This window comes from Neoarius graeffei, chromosome 6 (assembly GCF_027579695.1).
Source record: "Neoarius graeffei isolate fNeoGra1 chromosome 6, fNeoGra1.pri, whole genome shotgun sequence".
Lineage (NCBI taxonomy): Eukaryota > Metazoa > Chordata > Actinopteri > Siluriformes > Ariidae > Neoarius > Neoarius graeffei.
Window position 1 is genome coordinate 73,916,457 of NC_083574.1, and position 23,880 is coordinate 73,940,336.

Here is a 23,880-nt window from a genome sequence, read left to right on the forward strand (position 1 = left end):
CTCTTCCTGAGTTGCCATAGCCATAAGTTCAGAGGAAATTGTTGACATTATCATCTGATCATCATCGTAACGTTTTTTAAACTGTGGCTCAAGTGTGGATGCCACACTTAAAATGCCATCCACATTGTCATCTCTGTATTTTGTATTTAGGTAATTGTGGTAAGTTCCCTATGGGTGGGTGGAGCACAGAGGACGGCAGGACAGAGATCAGGTGAACAAAAGGTTTTATTGCCACACTTTTCAGTCTAACAATATTTCGTAACGTAGAGAGAGACAGACACACACTAGCATCTCGTCCAGGGAAGTTCTCCTCTGCTCTCGCTCTCCCTCCTTAAATAGGGTGCGGTCACTGGGAAGACACACAAACACAGGTTAATTGCCGTCAGGTGTAGTGATTCTGCCACTCACCTTCCCTGACTCCGCCCTCCTGTCACAGACCGGCGCTTGACCACGCCCCCACTGCCACATACCCCCACCACCCGACTCAGGCCGGGCAGCCGTCCGGCCTGCAGCCGACTCCCCCCCCCCTTGACGGGAGAGGAAGTCCGCCACGACCATCTGTGCCCTCGGCCTGTGGACCACCTTGAAATTGAAGGGTTGGAGTGCCAGATACCAACGGGTGATCCGTGCGTTGGCATCTTTCATGCGGTGGAGCCACTGGAGGGGCACGTGGTCCAAACAGAGGGTGAAAGGGTGCCCCAGCAGGTAGTAACGGAGGGCGAGGACCGCCCACTAGATAGCTAGACATTCTGTTTCTATGGTGCTGTAGTGCCCCTCACTCACCGACAGCTTCCTGCTGATGTACAGGATGGGGCGGTCCTCCCCCTCCACCTCCTGGGACAACACCGCCCCCAGCCCTCTGTCCGATGCGTTGGTCTGCAACACAAAAGGGAGAGAAAAGTCAGGGGAGTGTAATAGTGGCCCCCCACACAGTGCAGCCTTTACCTCAGAGAAAGCCCGCTGGCACTGCTCCATCCACTGGACTGGATCTGGTGCCCCCTTTTTAGTGAGATCAGTCAGCGGCACGGGCGCAGATAGAGGGGGGGACGGGGGGGGATTCATCCCACCCAGATTTAAATTCACCTCGTTCGGTCCCCCCCACTTATAGGGAGGAAAAAACGTCTATGCTGTCTTTCTTTGCATAAGGCAAACCTCACGGAAAAATCAAAAGACTAATTACCATTCGGTTTATTGAGGTGCACAGCAGTACAGACATTATAGTTGCAACTGCGCAGACTGCACAGGTTGCGAGCTCGAGCTTGGTTGCTATGGTTACCCACAACGAGTTTGACAGGCATATCAGGGACAGCGCCTCCTAGTTCAGGACCCCAACACGGCATGATGAAGGGTGCCAAAAGGCAGAAAACGATTGCATCGTTTTAAAAAAAAAACGACTGTAAGTAAACTGTGCCTTACTTTATCACATCACCTTGCAATTTTTTGATAGTCTGTTCAAAGTAATGTCGTAGTGAAAGTAAAATCGTACGGAGTAGAGATGCCTTTCTGGTAGCCTCCTTCTTTCGGTGGCAGCCTGTAGATACAGTGCTCAGAAGGCAGTTTTAATGTTTAATCTGGCGTTCTCTGCCATAATTTCAGCGAGCATATTGTTTCATAAGGAAACTTTGCGAAGAGTTGTTGACTGACTGCCGCTCACGCAACACACAGGCACAGTTAGAAAGTCAGGATGCACTGGTTTACACTTTACACACACACACGTAGCCCAGCCTCTCGCTATGTTTAACAGTTGGAACTTAGCGGTTTTAAAACTAGTTTTGCAGTTTTGCAATTTCTGTGCGTGATGATAATGTGTAAACTTTGGATTTCCATAGGCTATGTTAAAATGTTATCATTGTCCTGGCCTGCAGGTAGTTCCTGGTGATGGCAGTGAGGGAGGTGAAATAACATGTATACACACTACCGTTCAAAAGTTTGGGGTCACCCAGACAATTTTGTGTTTTCCATGAAAAGTCACACTTTTATTTACCACCATAAGTTGTAAAATGAATAGAAAATATAGTCAAGACAGTTTTCTGGCCATTTTGAGCATTTAATCGACCCCACAAATGTGATGCTCCAGAAACTCAATCTGCTCAAAGGAAGGTCAGTTTTATAGCTTCTCTAAAGAGCTAAACTGTTTTCAGCTGTGCTAACATGATTGTACAAGGGTTTTCTAATCATCCATTAGCCTTCTGAGGCAATGAGCAAACACATCGTACCATTAGAACACTGGAGTGAGAGTTGCTGGAAATGGGCCTCTATACACCTATGGAGATATTGCACTAAAAACCAGACATTTGCAGCTAGAATAGTCATTTACCACATTAGCAATGTATAGAGTGTATTTCTGATTAGTTTAAAGTGATCTTCATTGAAAAGAACAGTGCTTTTCTTTCAAAAATAAGGACATTTCAAAGTGACCCCAAACTTTTGAACGGTAGTGTGTATATATATATATATATATATATATATATATATATATATATATATATACACACTACCGTTCAAAAGTTTGGGGTCACTTTGAAATGTCCTTATTTTTGTATATATATACACACATATACACACACGCACACATACATGCATACACAAAATGGAATCATTTGCTGACAGCTCAGTCCCCCCCAGTTCAAAAATCCTATCTGCGCCCCTGGTCAGCGGGCTGGTGACGTCCGAATAATTAGGTATAAACCTACGATAGTAGCCAGCCAGCCCCAGGAACTGTCTCACCCCCTTTTTGGTCTTGGGCCTCGGGCAGGCCGCAATTGCTGCTGTCTTGTTAATTTGGGGATGCACCTGCCCGTTGCCCAAGTGGAAGCCCAGATACCGTACTTCCACCCGCCCAATCGCACACTTCTTTGGGTTGGCAGTGAGACCCGCTCGCCTCAGCGACCTAAGGACGGCCCTCAGGTGTTGTAAATGCAACTGCCAGTCGTTACTATAAATGATTATATCATCCAGGTATGCGGCCGCATAGGTGGCGTGGGGGCGGAGGACCCTATCCATCAGCTGCTGAAACGTAGCAGGCGCCCCAAACAGCCCAAAAGGAAGTGTGACGAATTGGTGCAAGCCGAACGATGTGGAAAAGGCCGTTTTTTCCCGGGATAATGGAGTCAAGGGGATCTGCCAATATCCCTTTGTCAAATCCAGTGTCGAATAAAAGCGAGCTGTGCCTAGTTGATCGAGCATCTCATCAATACGAGGCATTGGGTACACGTCGAATTTAGACACCGCGTTGACTTTTCTATAGTCCACACAGAACCAGACCGACCCGTCGGCCTTGGGTACCAAGACCACTGGGCTGCTCCAGTCACTGTGGGACTCCTCGACGATGCCCATTTCGAGCATGGTCTGAAGTTCTTCCCGAACCACCTTTTTTTTGTGTTCTGGTAGTCTGTAAGGGCGGCTACGCACTACCACCCCCGGGGGCGTCTCTATGTGGTGCTCTATGAGGTTAGTGCGACCAGGCAGGGGCGAGAACACATCCAAAAACTCGGTCTGCAACTGGGAGACCTCCGTGAGTTGGGTCGGGGAGAGGTGGTCTCCACAGGGGACCAGAGAGGTACGTGATGCCAATGTCCCTTTTTGAACCTCTGGCCCCAGCTCCACCTTCTCTGGAACTACCGACACCAACGCCACAGGGACCTCCTCATTCCAGAGTTTAAGCAGATTGAGGTGCTAAATCTGTAGCGCCCCACCCCTGTCCGTTCGCCTCACCTCGTAGTCGACGTCCCTGACTTGCCGTGTGGCCTCAAAGGGTCCTTGCCACTTGGCGATCAATTTGGAGCTCGACGTGGGCAACAGTACGAGTACCTTATCTCCCGGAGTGAACTCTCTAAGGCGCGTACCCTTGTTGTACAGGCGGGCTTGCCGTTCCTGGGCCTGCCGCAAATTCTCCTGAGTTAGGTGGGTGAGCATGTGGAGTTTTGCACGCAGGTCCATAACTTACTGAATTTCGTTTTTACTTTGTGAAGGTCCCTCCTCCCAATTTTCCCGCAGCACATCTAGGATGCCGCGCGGCTTACGCCCATATAATAATTCGAATGGGGAGAACCCCGTGGAGGCTTGGGGGACCTCTCCCACTGAGAACAGCAAGGGTTCGAGCCACTTATCCCAATTACGTGCGTCCTCACTCACGAATTTTTTAATAATATTTTTGAGGGTGCGGTTGAACCGTTCTACTAAACCGTCCGTTTGTGGGTGATACACCCTGTTGTGGATCGGCTTAATCCCCAACAACCCATACAGTTCGTTCAGTGTACATGACATAAACGAGGTGCCTTGATCAGTCAGAATCTCTTTCGGGATTCCAACTCGAGAGATGACGCGGAAGAGTGCCTCTGCAATACTGCATGCTGAGATATTGCGCAGAGGCACTGCTTCCAGGTATTGCGTTGCATAGTCCACCAGAACTAATATAAAGCGGTACCCTCATGCTGACCAATCTAATGGCCCGACGAGATCCATCCCAATTCTCTCAAACGGGGTCTCGATTAATGGTAGAGGGAGCAAAGGCGCTTTTGGAATGGCCGCTGGATTTACTAACTGGCATTCGTGGCATGCCGTACACCACCTACAGACATCGCCGCTAATCCCCGGCCAATAGAATCGGGCCATTATTCAGGCTAGTGTTTTATCCTGCCCCAAGTGTCCAGCCATGGGATTAAAATGAGCCGCCTGGAATACTAATTCCCGGCGGCTCTTCGGAATTAAAAGCTGCATGACTCGCTCTTTAGTTTGAGTGTCCTGCGTCACTCGGTATAATCTATCCTTCATAATCGCGAAGTAGGGGAAGGACGGGGTGGCGTTTGTCTGGAGCGTTTGACCATCGATTACTCTCACTTGGTCAAACGCGTGTCGCAGAGTCTCATCTTGCGACTGCTCTAATGGGAAATCCGCGAGGGATTCCCCAATAGAGAGAGGAGGAGCCGGCGGCTCCTCACTCTGATGCGGAGATGACGTAGACGGCTCTGTGACAGCTGCTCCCGCCAAAGCGACACCGGGACCTCCCCCTGTCAAATGGCAGGACCCACTCTCTACTAGGCGCGTCATTAAACCCCGAAATCCCGGCCAATCAGTCCCCAAAATTAAAGAGTGGGTAAGGCGAGGATTAACCGCCGCCTTCACTATAAATGTTTCCCCTCTGAAAATAATGTGGACCGACACCAAAGGGTAGCTGTGAACATCCCCGTGCACACACAACACCTTCACCCCTTGTGCTCCCCCCAATGCCTCGTTTTGAACCAGGCTTTGGCGAATTGAGGTCTGATTACAACCAGAATCCACCAACGCCTGATACGTAGCCCCTTGGATACTCACCGGTATGCGATACTCTCTGGCCCGATCGAGGGCGGCCTCTGGCGCGTCGGGGATCCGAATCACCATGCCCACTTCCATTGCTGTGCACTGCTGTTGAAGGTGGCCCGGCTCCCCGCAGCGCCAGCAAACCGGCCCGGGCTTTCCCTCTGCACCGGTGATCTGGGGCTCACTCATCTGAGGTGGGGGAGAGACAGACACAGAAGGGAGAAACGGGAGGGCACCGCTGGTCTGGCGGGCCAGCTGGGGTGGTGCCGGCCCCCGCCTCCGCGGTGGGGGAATGGGGCGAGGACGGGACACAGGAGGAGGGGGAGAGAGAGAGAGAGAGAAGAGGAGAGAAGAGAAGATGCCATCTGCTGTCCTGCCGCCGGGACAGCCGCCAGATGATCCTCCGCCAGCTCGACTGCCTGATCCAGCGACGCCGGGCGGTGGCACTGGACCCACTCCACGGTTCCCGCTGGTAAGCGGGCGATGAACTGTTCCAGTACCACCTGGTCGACGATTCCCTCGGCGTCGCGATCGTTGGCCCTCAACCACTGCCAGCAGACGTCCCGGAGCTGCTGGCCGAACGCGAACGGCCGGCCGACTTCCTCCAATCACAGCGAGCGGAAGCGCTGGCACTGTTGTTCCGTTGTGCGCCCCACGCGCTGGAGGACGGCCCGGCGGAGGTCCGCGTAGGCCAGCCGGTGGTCAGCGGGGAGCTGTAGCGGGGCCAGCTGTGCCTCTCCCGTTAGCAGGGGGAGGAGGTGTGCCGCGCGCTGCTCCATCGGCCACCCCGAGGCTTCGGCGACCTGTTCGAACAACGTGAGGAACACCTCGGGGTCATCCTGAGGGCCCATCTTGGTGACAGTGAGGGGAGACGGGCCCGCGGCCGGAGTGCTGGTGGACCCGCCGATGCGAGGAGATGCCGGAACGCCTCGCGATCTTCCTGCTGGGCCAGCACCAGGGCTTCCAAGCACCGCTCTTGTTCCTTTCGGAGTGTGACGAGCGCCTGGTGCTGGCTTTGCTGAGCCGTGGCGAGGGCGTGGACCAGGTCGGCAAACGGGGAGGATTCCATGGGGCTGCTGGGTTGGTGCTCCACTGTCCCGGGTTTTGGCTCCACTGTGGTAAGCTCCCTATGGGTGGGTGGAGCACAGAGGATGGCAGGACAGAGGTCAGGTGAACAAAAGGTTTTATTGCCACTCTTTTCAGTCTAACGATATTTCGTAACATAGAGAGAGACAGACACACACTAGTGTCTCGTCCAGGGAAGTTCTCCTCTGCTCTCGCTCTCCCTCCTTAAATAGGGCACGGTCACTGGGAAGACACACAAACACAGGTTAATTGCTGTCAGGTGTAGTGATTCTGCCACTCACCTTCCCTGACTCCACCCTCCTGTCACAGACTGGCGCTTGACCACTCCCCCGCTGCCCCAGAATGGTTTCCTTGATTTTTTTTTTTTGTGAGATCTGTATCATCAGACTTCACTGCCTCAGAGTTAAATAATGACAGGATGGGTTTCAGGTAGTAGATTGTTACTATTTGCTCACCTGAAAGGGCATCTGTAAACTCAAGCAGCGGACTAAGTGCTTTGCTCACCGATTCTAGCACATCAACATCTTGCCATGTTGGGATAAGATGTCTGCGCGTCTTGTCTGCACTTAGCACATGACGAATGGCCTTTTCTTGCTCAATAAATCTCTTGATCATACGCTGTCTTGAGCCCCATCTTGTTGGTGATTCTGTGATGAGTTTATGCTCTGGGAGCTTCAGCTGATTTTGAGCATCATCCAGAGCTTTCCTCAATTAAAAGCTGTTGGAAAAGGTTCCAACCACCTTCTTGCAGACACCAATGGCTCGGTCTATCCTAGTATCATGCATGCTCCTCTCTGGAAAATATTTGAAATGGAACATCATTATTAGCCAATTAACAGTGTAATGATGTAACATTCAATGCCATGTATGTTGACCTTATAATACCATGCATTGCAGTTTAAAATGGCAGTTAATTTCATATAGGCTTAGTGAGTGAGTGTCCAATAACAAAAAACCTAGGCCTATAAAAAATATACATTTTTCTTATAATGCATATACATTATAAGAAAATGTTATATACATATTTTCACTTTTCTCGGCATTGATGACACTTACATTGCTATTTCATATCAACTGCAATAGATAAGAATATTGAAATGATAACTCACCAATTGCAATATGAAGCCGGTGACCAAAGCACGGTAACCTTTTCCAGTTGTTAGTTCTGAGTGCACTGACGATGTTTGCATCACTGTCGGTGGTTATGCAAACCATGCCCTCTTCACTCAATGACCATGATGCGAGGGCATCTTTCAGACCAAGGGCAATGTTGGCTCCTGTGTGGTCATCTGGGAAATAGGACGTCTGCAAACAGTAGCTCCGAAGTAGCCAAGATTCGTTAATGAAATGCATGGTCAGAGAGAGGTATGGCTTCGATGTTCTGCTCGACCATAAATCGGTTGTTGTTGCGAAGTGTGTCACCTTTTGCACTTCGTTCATTACAGCTTTGCGAGTTGAATCATACAGGGTGGGGAGAGCAGTTTCGCTGAAATATTTACGACTAGGCACACTGTATCACGCGTTTAAGGCATTCACAAGTTCTATAAAGCCTTGTCCCTCCACCAACTGCATCGGTAACATCTCTTTGGCTATGAACTTGGTGATGGTATTTGTTATGTCTTGCCATCGTTGACTTTTTTTCTCATACGGCAGTTTTCTGCTGAATGATTCAGCAAGCATCTGTTGGGTATGCTGACTAGGTGGCCTGCTTGTGCTTGGTTTTTCTTGAGCAGCAGAGTCTCAAAGTTTCTCATATTCTTCGTACTCCTTCCTATGATTGGGTCGGAGGTGGTGAAACATGTTCATTGTGGAGCTCTGTTTCATGTTGATTGATTTTCGACAAATCTTGCATATGACGGTCTCTTGATCTACATCTGTCTTTTTGAAACCAAATCATTTCCATCCCAGAGAGGTAGACCCGCGCCTCGTTACTAAATGGTCTGAAGTAGCTTCAGGGACTGGAGATGCCTGCATTTTCTCATCACCATGCACTGCTGACCTGTTGCAAAGTGGAGGCGAGAGGTCATGTGATCGCGCAGGCCCACTAGTTGTGTGACTGATTACTCCCATGCTGTGGGGAGCACTGCTGCACCATATATTAACATGTGAACAGTTTCCCCATGCGTTTCATTGTTTTTGGCGAAGTCATTTAAATACTCAATCATGTAAATTTGCACATCGTTAAAACAACAATGACGATATTATCGCAGATGATATATATTGCCCACCCCTAAGTGGAGTAGAAGTATAAAGTAGCATAAAATGGAAAGACTCAAAGTCCAAGTACCTCAAATTTGTACTCAAGTACATACCTGCAAACTAGTCGCTTTTTGGCGAAATTCGCCATTTTGCAAACAAAGTATGTCATTCTCGTGATTCATCTAGAGCCGAAGAGTTTTTTTTTGGGGGGGGGATCAGCGGTGGATGGGACTTTCAGAAAAATGGGATTGACATCTTCACAAGAGTCATTTGGCCAATCACACGCTACTCATTTGGCCAATCACACGCTACTCATTTGGCCAGTCACAAACATCCAAGTCAATCCATCTTTCCCACGGTGAACTAAACCTTTGCCTGACTAAACCATAGACAGTAAACATACAACCTGCATCAGAGACTTCAGAGATCTATGGACACTAGCGACAGACTTGAGGTAAGTCTCGTTATCTGCCAACAATGTAATATGCTGTATAAATTAAACTTGGTTTGTCAAAGATAATCCTACTTTAGCAACATTACGTGTGTCGTGACATGAAACCTTTTCCAACATGTTTAACGTTATACATAATGTAAAGTTTTTCAGCTTGTATGCTAACGTTAGCTAGGATGTCAGCTAACATCAGTGAATTGTGTGTTAACGTTAACCTTTCATGCCAGTTGGTTCAGTTTGAATAATTTTTGTGAAGGCTATCTCTACTGCATCTGTACTGTTATCTCATGATAATGCGACATTGTCACAAGATGAGGAATGAAAACGAACACGTAACATTAACGTTAGTACACCTGCATTTTTAAGTGATTGAAACACCTTCTCCGGCGGATCATTTAACATGGATGGATGTAGTTAGAGTTAGCCTTTACAAACATTTATGGTAACAAAAAGGAGCCCTGACCCAGCCGATAATATTTGGCCAATTATTTTCCAGAATGAGGGAGCTTAAAGAGGAAGACACTTTTTATGTAGCAAAGCTTGATGCAGGTCTGAGGTTCAGGTGGAGTTGGGCCTGGCTAAAAATCGAGGTCGAGACTGAAGTGAAGGGAGTTCAGCACAGCTTCCCGCTGTCACAGTTTTTTTCATAAGATAGACAAAACCGGGTATTCAAAATGCAGCCTTTGCCAAAAAGAAATAAATTACAGCAACAAAGGTTCTCATGCTATTTTGGCACACTGCCAAACAGAGGTGCACCGTCAAAAAGTGTGCACTGTTATGACCACATCCAGTGCCCTTCCAGTCCCAGAGCAAAGTGCTTCCACATAGCAAAGCAGAGGAAACTGACCATGGAACGGCTTGTCCAGGCCAAAAAAATGAAGAAATGAGATTTACTATTAGTAAATTCCTCAGCTTGACATTGTTGTTACTTGATTGTGGTTGATTTTGTTGACTGACCATCAGCCATTTTGCACTGATTGACCAAAAAACAAGGTTATGTTAATAAACAGGTTTTTTGTTTACCTGTAGCTATGTTGCACCTTTTTTTCGGAGAGGGGGCGGGCTCAGGTTTTGGTTTACGTCGGGGGGGTTAAAAAGTTTGTCACCTTTTTCAGACCTTCTGAGTTTGCAGGTATGCAAGTACAGTACTTGAGTAATTGTACTTAGTTACTATCCACCACTGCTATTAAGGATAGTAGTTATTGTTATAGCTAGCATTTTAACTACAGATGGGAATTGAGAACCGGTTCAGATTGAGAATCGGTAGTAAACTGCTCTGGCAAGCTAGCTACTGCATTTTCTATCAATAGCCCCATTTACATGGACAACTTTTTTTAAAATCAGAATTATTAAAATTGTATTGAAAATAAGATGTCCATGTAAATGCAGTTAATGATATGACTTGAGATATTGCAACCTGCTGACCTGCTATCAGGTCAGAAGGCACCCTCCTGTCTGATTCTAATCGGCTGATTTATGTAGGTTTTCCTCACATAAATCAGGAATCAATAAAGGAATCAATAAATAATTGGATCAATAAGCAGAATTGATAATGGATTTGACATCCATAATATCTTACCAATTCCCATCCTTAGTTCTAAAACAATGTTATATTAACAATCACTTTTGGTTAACTAGCTGCCACTGGTCCTTTTCTGTGTAGTTTCAGGTAACCCTTTGCCACCGTCCCCCACAGCTGTGCTGCCGGCCAAGAAATTGCGCACACAGCTGATGAAGACTAAGGAAAAAGATGATTCTCAATCCACAAAAATAGAGAAGTTGACCAAAGAGAAGGAGGCCCTATTGGCAGAATTGTCTGAATGTAAGTATTGCACTGAGAAACATTACATAGCATATTATTCAGTACAGGTTTACTTATACCCCCTGTCATGAGGCAAACCTGTGGTGACATCCATTAAATATTATTCAGGGTACACAGACAAGCAATGCAATCTGATTCATTCAGTTGCTTAATTACAACAGCAGCACTTTTCAAGGTAGATTTAAAATGTTTTACATGGAGAAAAACTGCAATAATTATATATACAGTATAATAAGGAAGAAAAACAGTTGGTCTAACAATGAACACTAAAGGATATGGAGTTGGTGACTGCTCTATGGTGGTGATGGCCATCATCATCATCTAGACCTCCATCAGAATCCACCACCTGATGATATCCACCAGCCCCAGTGTGAACAGTCATCCCACTTAGGCTATGTTTACAGTAGACCGTATCTGTCTCGTTTTCTTCGCGGATGCACTGTCCGTTTACATTAAACCGCCTGGAAACGCCGGGAAATGGGAATCCGCCAGCGTCCACGTATTCAATCCAGATCGTGTCAGCTCCAGTGCTGTGTAAACATTCAGAATACGCGGATACGCTGTGCTGAGCTCTAGCTGGCGTCTCATTGGACAATGTCACTGTGACATCCACCTTCCTGATTCGCTGGCGTTGGTCATGTGACACGACTGCTGAAAAACGGCGCGGACTTCCGCCTTGTATCACCTTTCATTAAAGAGTATAAAAGTATGAAAATACTGCAAATACTGATGCAAATACTGCCCATTGTGTAGTTATGATTGTCTTTAGGCTTGCCATCCTTCCACTTGCAAGTGGTAAGTGATATGCGCTGGGATCACACACACAGCGGCTCAGTCCCGAATCACAGCTTGTTCACTTCACTCGCGTGCTCTGTGAGCTGCGCAGGGCCGGAGTGCGCACCCTCCAGAGGGCACTCGCTGTTCAGGGCAGAGTGATTTGGAGTGCAGGATGCCTGCGGAGCCGAGCGTATCCGTGTATTGGCATTGCTGTGTGCACGCAAATCGTGTATTGGTGTTGCTGTGTGCACACTAATCGTTTTAAAAACGTTAATCTGATGATCCACTGATACGGTCTAATGTAAACATGGGCTTAGTGCTCACATGGCACTACTGCAGATGGTGATGATTGTAGGCCACTGGGGCTGTCTGCCCTATGCTGGGCTCCTATGCTTGATGATTACATCTGAATCTATTGATGCACAAAGAATGAAGGTAATTGTTTTGGTAGTGTCTGTCCATCTGTAACCAGGATTACCCAAAAACAGCACAACTGATTTTCATGAAACTTAGTGGAGAAGTGCAGCATGGGGCAGTATATAACCAATTATGTTTTGGCCATGATTCATCTATTGGTGGCACAGCAACATCTGTTTGTACATCTGTAAGTGGGATTATGCAAACACCACACAACCTATTTTCACAAAATTCTGTGGAATTTCACCGTCACCCATGCATGATTATACCTGTTGCACTATGCTCATAGATTTCACATCCAATACTAATATGCTCTGCCACCCAGTGGTAACCTTTAGGTTAAGAGACATAAACACATACAGACAGACAATATTAATGCCTCTTACAAATCAGTGCCTAAGTTCAGCATAATCCTACTGTAAACTCAATGTAAATTTAATATGCTATTTGAACTTCAAGAACGATTATAAATTTGCTAATTGAGGATATCACAATGTTGTATTATTACATTTCAAAATAAATAAAAACACAGTCTTCATCGGATCATGGACAGCTTTAGGTCATGCCAACACACTATTTGCAGCCACAAATAAGCTGCAAATTTTTACTGTATATGCTAATAAATTTTTACTGTATGTCTATCTTTATTTTTGCTCTGTATTAGATAAGAAGAAAAGCAAGAAAAGCAGTGCCAGGGCAGATGAGGATGCCATGATAGACCTGGAAGACTCTGGGTCATCAGAATCATTCCAGGTTTCCTCAAGCACCTCATCATCTTCCTCGTCCTCATCTTCTTCATCCTCTGAGGATGAGAGAAACACAAAAGGAACAAGAAAAAGAAGAAACAGAAGAAGAGAAAGGGGGAAAAAGAGATGACCAGAGGGGAGGAAAAACACTTCAGACACAAAGGTAAATATGGGCTGTAGAAATTATGTGTCTTTGAGAGCTAGGATTACAAAAACTGGGCTTGTATTACTGTTTAAAATTAATAGTTTGGAATTGTGGACAGAGATACTTATTGTTTAATTATCCACAATGTTTTTGATTCATGGATGTCCATTTCAGCTCACTGTATGCTGTTCTTGGTTTAGAACTCATCAAAAAAAAGTTTTGTGCTTTGTGTTTGGTCAATCACATATCTGTTGTCACTGTTATAAATAGCATTGCATCTTACATTATTGGAAAGCCTGTTCATTTGCCTTTACAATTATATCACATCTGCAAGGATTATCACCTTTGCTGCTCATCCCAGAAATGCATGATCTTTATGGATGGGTCACTGTAAAGAGAAAAGAACAGGCTTTCTGATTACGTAAGATACAACTATGTTATTTAATACAGTGACAACACAGTGACCACAGAGATATGATTGACCAAACCCAAAATTCTGACCATTTTTGGATGAATTCACTGTGTGTGTTTGTGTGACTAGCTATCACAAATGTGGCATTTATTCAGCCCTAATAACAACATTAAATAAATTGCCCTGTCATCATCTCTCTGGGACACCTGCCAGTACATGTGCAAAATATGAATTCAGGCAGAGAGGATAGTGGAGTCAGAGATTCATAGATGCTATCTTACCATATGTTCCCATCAATTGACATTCCAGTTAATTCCAAAAGAGCTGTAAAACAAATAATTTCTTTTGTACCTGTGTGGTTTATTTAAATCATGTTGGCACAGCTTAGAATGTATCTTGGCCAATCTCAATGCATGGTTAGAAAGAGCTGTTGTATATATTTCATTTATCTTTGTTTTGTCTTTTCCAACAGGCACCAACAACCTTGCAGCCGCAGCTCTGCACGGCTGCCTCAGCAATGGAGGTGCAGAACATGGTCCACTGGTACTCAATGTCCCCGTCTTCCCCCGGTATGCAGTTGAAGCTCTGCTGGATGTGGCAGTTGAAGATCAGATGGACAGGAGCCTCTGCCAGACATTCCCAGCAGACCATCACTACACATTTGGGCTTAACAGGTCTGTCTGGCCTCCTGCCCGACATCTGATCCAGCTCACCACCAGGTAGTGGTCAGTTGACAGCTCTGCTCCTCTCTTCACCTGAGTGTCCAAGACATACGGTCGTAGGTCAGATGAAATGACTACAAAGTGAATCATCAATCTTCTGCCTAGGGTGTCCTTGTGCCATGTGCACTTATGGACACCCTTGTGCTCGAACATGGTGTTCATTATGGCCAAACCGTGCATTGCACAGAAGTTCAACAACTGAATGCCACTCGGGTTCAGATTGGGCAGGCCATTCCTCCCAATCACACCCCTCCAGATCTCATCGTCATTGCCCACGTGAGTATTGAAGTCCCCCAGTAAATCAATGGAGTCCCCTCATGGTGCACTATCTAGCACCCCACTCAAGGACTCCAAGAAGGCCAGGTACTCTGATTTACCATTTGGTGCAAAAGTGCAAATGACAGTCAGAGACCATTCCCTGACCCAAAGGTGCAGGAAAACGACCCTCTCATTCATTGGGAAGAACTCCGATGTTAGTGTGCTGAACTGGGGGGCTAGCAATAGCCCCACCCCTGCCCAGTGCTGCTCACCCTTGGCAACTCCAGCAGAGAAGAGAGTCCAACCCCTCTCCAGGAAATTGGTTCCAGAGCCCAAGCTATGTGTTGAGGTGAGCCCAACTATATCTAGTCAGTACCACTCAACCTCACGCACAAGCTCAGGCTCCTTTCCCAACAGAGAGGTGACATTCCATGTCCCAAAAGCCAGTTTTGTCAGCTGTGGATCAGTACGCCAGGGCCTCTGCCTTCGGCTGCCACCCGATCCACAGTGCACCGGACCCTTCTGGCACCTCCTGTGGGTGGTGGGTCCACAGGAGAGTGGTTCAGTGTTGCTCATTTGGCATGGGCCTGGCCGGGTCCCATAGACATAGGCCCGGCCACCAGGTGTTCGCCAACGAGTCCCTCCCCCAGGCCTGGCTCAAGGGTGAGGCCCCGTTATCCCTGGTCTGGGTGAGGGTACTCAGATACCTGTTTTTCCCTTCATAAGGGTCATTCTGTGCCATCAAGCTGAAGGAGTTCTATCAGGCTTTGTTAGCCTGTGGGTCTCCAGTTTTAGCTGACAGGTGCTGACAGGCCAAGTGGAACACGGCACTGGTGGCCACTGAAGTAAAAACTCGGGTGTGGGAGGAGTTCGGTGAGGCCATGGAAAGTGACTTTTGGTCATCCTCAAAGAGATTCTGGCAAACTGTCCAGCAGCTCAGGAAGGGGAAGCAGTGCTCTGTCTCTTCTGTTTACAGTGAGCATGGAGTGCTGTTGACCTCAACTGTGGGCATCGTCCGACAGTGGAAGGAATACTTTGAGGATTTCCTCAGTCCCACCTTCATGTCATCTGAGGAGGATACAGAGTCTGAGGGTGCTTGGGAGGATCATCCATCACAGGGGCTGAGGTTGCCGAGGTGGTTACAAAGCTCCTCGTTGGCCAGGCTCCAGGGGTGGATGAGATTCATCCTTAGTTCCTGAAGGCAATGGGTGTTGTTGGGCAGTCTTGGCTGATATGCCTCTTCAACTTTGTGTGGAGGTCGGGGACAGTGCCTCTGGATTGGCAGACTGGGGTGGTGGTCCCCCTTTTTAAAAAGGGGGACTGGAGAGTGTGTTCCAACTATAGCGGAATCACACTTCTCAGCCTCCCCGGGAAAGCCTATGCTGGGGTGCTGAAGAGGAGAGTCCGGTCGATAGTCAAACTTCAGATTCAGGAGTAACAATGCAGTTTTCATCCTGGTCATGGAACACTGGACAGCTCTTTACCCTTGCAAGGGTACTGGAGGGTGCATGGGAGTTTGCCCAAACAGTCTACATGTGTTTTGCAGACCTGGAGAAGGCTTATGACCATGTCCCTCATGGCGCTCTGTGGGGGGTGCTTCAGGAGTATGGGGTTCAGGAACCACTACTGCAGGCCATTCGGACACTGTATGACTGGAGCAGGAGTTTGGTTCGCATTGCCGGCAGTAAGTTGGACTCATTCCCAGTGCATATGGGATTCTGCCAGGGCTGCCCTTTGTCACCAGTTCTGTTCATAACTTTTATGGACAGAATTTCTAGGTGTAGTCAAGGGGTGGAGGGTGTCTGGATTGGTGGCAGCAGGATCATGTCTCTGCTTTTTGCAGATGATGTGGTCCTGTTGGCTTCATCAGTTTGTGATATACAGCATGCACTGGGACAGTTTGCAGTCGAGTGCAAAGCAGCTGGGATGAAGATCAGCACCTCCAAGTCCATGGCCATGGTGCTCAGCCAGAAATGGGTGGAGTGCCTATTCTGGGTCGGGGGGAGGTGCTACCTAAAGTGGAGGAGTTTAAGTATCTTGGGGTTTTGTTCACAAGTGAGGATAAGGGGGAGTGGGAGTTGGACAGATGGATTGGGGCAGCATCAGCAGTGATGCAGACACTAAACTGGTCTGTTGTGGTAAAGAGAGAGCTGTGCCAAAAGTCAAAGCTCTCAATTTACTGGTCCATCTATGTTCCCACTCTCACCTATGGTCACAAGCTATGGGTAGTAACCGAAAGAATGAGATCGCAGATACAAGTGGTAGAAATGATTTTTCTCTGCAGGGTGGCTGGGCTCTCCCTTAGAGATGGGATGAGAAGCTTGGTCATTCAGGAGAGACTCAGAGTAGAACCGCTGCTCCTTCACATCGAAAGGTGTCAGTTGAGGTGGTTCGGGCACCTTGTAAGGATGCCCCTGGATGCCTCCCAAGGGAGGTTTTCTGGGCATGCCCCACCAGGAGGAGACCCCATGGCAGACCCAGGACAAGCTGGAGAGATTACATCTGGCCTGGGAACTGGCCTGGGAATGCCTCGGTATTCCCCCAGAAGAGCTGGTGGAGGTGGCTGGGGAGAGAGAAGTCTGGGTTGCTCTGCTTAGGCTGCTACCCCCATCACCCAGATCTGGATAAATGGTAGAAGATGGATGAATGGATTGTCTTTTCCATTATAGCAGTAAATCCACACCAGGTGGTCAAGAGGTAGCAGAAGGTCTTGCAACATTACCAAAGAGGCAAGAATTTCATTGAGTCATACGAGGCTGTCGGATTGGATAGGAATACAGTCGAAGTGAGTGCCCCTATAGCAGAGCTGGCCATTGCCTCACCAGAGAACTATGGGGAACTGCTGAAGGGGTATTCAAGGCTGCAAAAGCTTCAGACATTTGTATTGCAAATGGAAAAAATGTATATATATATATATATATATATATATATATATATATATATATATATATATATATATAGAGAGAGAGAGAGAGAGAGAGAGAGAGAGAGAGAGAATTTATGAATATTAAAGTAGTACATTTTCAAATGATGTACTAATCAGTTATAAACATATTTAAATAGTTTGATAATAAGCAGTTTGTTATCTATGATTTATCCAGAAATGCTGTCTTACTAAATGTTTAACAAATCATTTATTAACCATGACAAACTCAATACAAGTAGCTTTAATCAAAGAATATTTTCTTAAAATCATTCAAAAATGTTTTCCTACACATTAAATAACATTAGTTAATGATGAATAAATCATGTGCAAACAACATGTGCAAAAAATTATTATTTTTTTCTCCGGTTGTGAGTGAACGCCGGCGCGTTTGGCTGCCGCTACTCCCCGGGTCTGTTTGTGGTTGACCTCTGCCTATCTTCGTCTATTCTGCCTAGTATTTATTGTCATGTCAGTTTAGCCATCCGAATTCAATTAACTTTCTTACTAAACGTACGTCTGGGTCGCTGACCGTTTGATTATTTTATTGGATGCGTGTTTGCTGGCCTGTTTACCTGTGTGCTAAGCATCAGGCTACCTGTTTGACCCACACCCCCGGATGTTTCAACTCTGCCTGGGGTTACATGAGTGAACTGTCGGAAGGCATAGGCTACCCCCCGCTATAACCTGTGGATTGAGTTGGCCAACTGGACCAAAACGGTCTCCCTAAACCCAACATTATAACTTGTGGACCCTACCTTCTCCATTGCTGTACATGTATTATGCCACTGGTGAGCAAACGTTTTCGCTAACCTCAGGGCTACCTGTGATTCTACTCTACTACGAGTGGCCTTAACTGTTTGGATTACCTACGGATTGTATCTGACTTTGGATCATCTGCTGGATGGAGTGTTGCGGACTACCTGTGGATTGTATTTGACTCTGGATCTACTGTCATCGTGGGATGGTCTGTCGGTGAGTGCCTGTTGTGCCACGTTTCTGTGCGAGCCCTCTCGGGGGTACTCTGCTGACATGGTAAGTGTCTTGCTTGCTATTAGTGAGTAGGTCCCTTATACATGCCAGTGGTTACTCTGCCTGGCTAACGTACTAGATTCATGTAGGCTTATCTGTGCGAGCCCTCTCATCAGTAGCCTGGGACAACTTAGTAGGTGTCTTGCTTTCTGTTTCAGTGGGTAAGCCCCCTTACTTATGCTTGTCAGTGGCCGCTCTTGTTGGCTAACGCACTAGATTTCTCTAGGCCACCACTGCAGATTATGCCCCTGCCGTGAACTCGCGGCGATACGAGTCATTACATCTGCTTACCTCTGTCTCCCACTCCTCCCGATGCGACATATGGTGGTGTTGCTCTGGAGCCTTGTCCAGGGGTTCTGGCTGCTGTCACCAGTGCTTTGTCAATTCCCACATGAACTGTTGCATTCAACGATGGCCTTAAAATATTCAGCAGCATTCCTACACAGCCTACGCAAGGACTCGTATAAAATCCCCGACGCCCTTAAAATACACCAACACCTTGGTATTCTATGTTGTCGGCCGAAATACATCCATAGAGGCTCTCGTAGGTCGCTTTCCCGTTTCTCCCACTCCAATAACATTGATTCTATCTGGAGTCAGTATCGCAAATACACCGGTGTTGTTGAGGAGCGCTCTGTAAATGTGGACAATTTATGTATTGCAAAATTATCTGAGCCATCTCTAACACATGGCTCTACTACACTATCGTCATTTGCTCTTTTAAACGTGCGATCCCTTAATAACAAAGGGCCATTCATCAACGATTTAATAACAGATGAAGACTTGGACTTTATGTGTTTAACAGAGACTTGGCAACTTCCTAATGAGTATATGTCGCTAAATGAAGCTGCGCCTCCAGGTTATACTTTCCTTGATAAGCCCTGCCTGTCAGGGCGCGGGGGAGGTCTGGCTGTAATACATTGCTCTTGTTTTAAAGTTGTGTCTGTGCCCCTGCAGGTTTTTACATCTTTTGAGTGTCTTGCTTTAGGTTTTACTGGGAGCCTACCTTTACTCATTTTACTGATATATAGACCCCCAAAGGCATCTTCTGTTTTTATAACTGAATTTACTGAAATGCTCTCTTCTCTATGTCCCAAGTATTCCTCCATTCTTGTTCTGGGTGACTTTAACATACATGTTGACTCTTACCATTGTAACTTTGCCCACCAATTTTTAAACGTTTTAAACTGCTATGATTTTACTCAGCACATACATTTCCCTACACACTCAAAAGATCACACTCTTGATCTTGTATGCTCCAGTGGAACATCCCCACATGACATTGTCCCTAAAGACCTCGCTATCTCTGACCATATAGCCATTCTTTTCCATCTTGCTGTCCCTGTGTCTCAGTGCCGCCTCCGCCCCCCTCGCTCCATCACATATCGGAACACCAGAAACATCAACACGGCTGAGTTATCTGACCTACTACAATCCCGACTTTCAGTCCTACCACTCAGTCCGTCCTCTGATGACCTTGTAACATCCTATAACTCCAACCTCTCCTGTACACTCAACAAACTTGCCCCCCTGAAAACACGTACCGTCTCCTTTTCTCACTCAGCTCCGTGGTTTACACCTGAGCTGAGGGCAATGAAGGCAGCTGGCCGTAGGCTTGAGCGGCTCAGTAGAAAGACTGGGCTAACTGTCCACTTACAAGCCTATAAAGACCATGTTCTGGCCTATAAGGAAGCCCTAAACAAGGCTAAGTCCTGTTATTACAGTGCGATCATCAGCAAAGGTCAGAGCAACCCCAGAGCTCTCTTCTTCACTGTGAACAAAATCCTCCAACCTTTAAAACCCTTCCCACTTACACCATCAACAGATCTTTGCTGTGAGTTTCTGAACTATTTCGGAAACAAGATCAGTACCATCTATAACCAGCTACAGTCTCTCTCTTCTCCCACTTTGAATGATGGCCCATCTCTCCCCATAACCCCCCCTCAACTGCTGTCCTTCTTCTCTGCTATTAGTGAAGAAACTGTCCACAATCTTGCCACCAAGGCCAGGCCTACCACCTGCCTTCTGGACCCCATGCCCACCCCTCTAGTCAAAGCCTGCCTGCCAACTCTCTGTCCCCTCCTTGCCAACATTATCAACACTTCTCTCCAGACAGGCATTGTTCCTAATTCTTTAAAAACTGCAGCCATCACGCCTGTAATAAAAAAAAAAATCTGGAGCTGCAGTGGATGATTTTAAAAACTACCGCCCTATTTCAAACCTTCCCTTCATCTCCAAGCTGCTAGAGCGTACTGTGGCCTCACAGCTCCAGGACCATATGACGGCGTGTAGCCTGTGGGAGGAACTGCAGTCTGGCTTCAGGGCTAAACATAGCACAGAAACGGCCCTTGTGAAGGTTGTCAATGACCTACTGATAGCTGCTGACACAGGACACTTCAGCATCCTCCTGTTGCTCGACCTGACTGCTGCATTTGACACGGTTTGCCACAACACTCTACTTGCACGGCTAGAAACTCTTCTGGGCATCACTGGCACTGCACTTTCCTGGTTTAGGTCTTATCTCACGGGTAGGGAACAGTTTGTCTCCATTGGTGATTTCCGGTCCCCTAGTGCACCCCTCCTCCATGGTGTTCCCCAAGGTTCTGTTCTAGGCCCCCTGCTCTTCATCATCTACATTTTCCCCCTGGGTTACATCCTCCGCCAGCATGGCCTACACTTTCACTGCTATGCTGATGACACACAAATTTACATTCACTCTAAACCCTCTCACTCACTTCCCCTTTCACAACTGTCCACCTGTCTCAACGATATAAGCAACTGGATGACACATAATTTTCTAAAACTCAACCATACCAAGACAGAAGCCATAGTCATCGCCACTCCGGCATTGCTGAAAAAGTTAAACACTACACAGTTTTCCATTCCTGGCTACTTCACCACTACCTCATCTGAAGTAAAAAACCTGGGTGTCATTATCGATTCTGTTCTCTCCTTTGACTCACATATAAAACATATCACTAAAACTGCATTTTTTCATCTTAAAACCATCTCCAAACTCTGCCCTTCTCTCAGCCTCACTACTGCAGAGACCCTCGTTCATGCTTTCATCACCTCTAGACTTGATTATTGCAATGCCCTGCTCATTGGTCTTCCGGCTAAATCTATCAACAGATTACAATACATCCAAAACTCTGCAGCTAGACTACTCACACACACCAGACCTTGGCATCACATAACACCCATCCTCCATCAATTACACTGGCTTCCTGTTCAATATTGCATCCAATTCAAAATTCTCCTGCTTGTCTACAAGGCCCAACACAATCTAGCACCCACATACCTCACTAGTCTCCTTAACCCATACCTACCCACTCGCACTTTACGCTCCTCTGACACGCTTCTTTTGTCCATCCCCTCCACGAACCTCCACTCTATGGGTGACAGGGCATTTAGTGTTGCCGGCCCTAAACTCTGGAACAACCTCCCACTTTCACTGAGACAATGCACTTCCCTTTTGTCATTCAAATCCACGCTCAAAACTCACCTTTTCAGCCTTGCTTTCCCTGCACAATGATATCTTATTGATTTTTATTATTTTATCCCATTTATTTTATTTTATTTGCTTCTTTCTCTGATTTTATTTTGTATCATGATACAATGCCTTTTACCATGTACTTATTGATTTTTATTTGTTTCTTTTCCTTTTACATATATTACTGACCTGTATTTTTTATTGTTTTCTTACCCATCTTGCTATTGTTTTAACATTCTAGTATTTTAACATTCTGTACTGTAAAGTGTCCTTGGGTACCTTGAAAGGCGCTACAAATAAAATTTATTATTATTATTATAACATTGATCATGCATTTTTAATAATGCATAAATCACATATAAATGTTGTACAACTTAATTTATAAATGATTTAATAATCACTTACAAATTTATATAAATGTTTTATTCATGACTGGTTCATTATCTACTAATAACTTATAAATGTCTTGTAACTTACATTATAAATAATTTAATAATCATTTACAAATGAACATAAATGGTTTATTCATGATTAATTAGCTATCTACTAATATCTACTAATAGCTTATAATTGTTTTATAAATGATCGCTACTATAAAGTGTTACCGACCTCATTATCAAATTTGGACTTGGAATAAAAAAGGAATATAAGCTATCAGTCACATGCTCACCTTCTTGTCCATTCATATTTATTGACATGGATCTCAATTATTGTATGATTAATTATTTATTATTTACTTATTTATTTGTGTGAATGGTGCATTGATGGTGTGTTGCTTTAAATGCTGGTGCCACAAGGAATTGTGGCATTATCTCATTTCCTTTCGTAAAGGATGGTCTAGTGCATCTATGCTAAAGGAGATAAGAAAAAAAAAAGTATTGAAGCACCTTTTCTTTGCATTTAGAGAATTCACAGTTCTTATCATGGCTGCCAATTAGATACGTCCAGGTCATTTCACTCAGTTAGGAGCGTTCCTAAGCACAAAAAGACTATTCAAATGCAGCCCAGTACTCACATGCTTGCATGCTGACACACCCTGCTTCCCAGCATGCACTGAGAAAGAGAGAGATTGATAATGAAAGAGAATGTGTGTGTGTGTGTGTGTGTGTGTGTGTGAGTGAGTGAGAGAGAGAGAGAGAGAGAGAGAGAGAGAGAGAGAGTGTGAGTCAGTGAGTGTGGGTGAAAGCAAGAGAGAGATTGTATGTGTGTGTTTTTCCACAGATATTCTATAATATTGGGATAAAGAAGGCTTTCCTGATTTACACTGAATCAAATAAAGCTGGCATGAAGCTGTGCCAGTGTGTGTTTTGACATTGTGAACTGGCATTCTGCAAGCAGAGGTGTGACGTGTCACAGTGGTGCGTCGGCATCTAGGGTGACATATCAACATGTTGGAAATCTGAATACACAGAGCATACTAGTGTTACTTTTTAAAAAATTGGTGGATGAACTGAGTGTTCAGGTGCTGTTAGTCATGCACATTTACATCACTCTTCAAACAAAAAGTTGCTGAGCAAGATATGCAACATGTAATCACTTCAGTTATATAATTAAAGTTTAAAGTAATACAGACACCTAAACAAATTCATTCTTCCCCATGACTCTGTGAAAATATAGTTATGATAATTTTCACCCACAATGAGACTGCGAATAATAAGCCTTTGATAATAAAAAAGTGAAAAAAAAACCCACCAAGGTGGCATGATCGAACAGACAGGAACTGCAGCGCCTTGCTGTGACGTATATCAGGGAATCTTCAGAAACCGGAAGTGTGCGCACAGCATCTGAAGCCTGAAGCAGTCTGAAGCTGTCTAGCAAGCCCCCGGTTTGGCCATGAAATTCCGAAATGTTGTGTTGTTGGGGGATGTAGCAACACCCACAAAGGCAAGGCAAGTTTATTTATCTAGCACATTTCATACACAGTGGCAGTTCAATGTGCTTTACAGAAGTAAAAGCAAAACAGTAAACAATAGAAAATAAAATTACATAAAATAAATGGGGAAGAAAAATAAGAATTAAACAATAGTAGAAATAAAATAATAAAATGAAGTAAAAGTTCAGTAAAAAAACAGCAAAATAAAATAGAATAAAAGTTA

General features: G+C 45.8%; 1 long non-coding RNA gene across 1 annotated transcript; it reads right to left on the reverse strand.

Annotated features, from left to right (window-relative positions):
- Nucleotides 1–207: 207 nt before the first annotated feature.
- Nucleotides 208–23,543, reverse strand: LOC132887513 (uncharacterized). The gene is made up of 4 exons (XR_009654841.1): nucleotides 23,477–23,543; nucleotides 22,800–22,837; nucleotides 784–876; nucleotides 208–349 (listed from the first exon to the last, which is right to left on the reverse strand). It is a non-coding gene; the product is annotated as an uncharacterized LOC132887513 (long non-coding RNA).
- Between the last annotated feature and the right edge of the window lie 337 nt (nucleotides 23,544–23,880).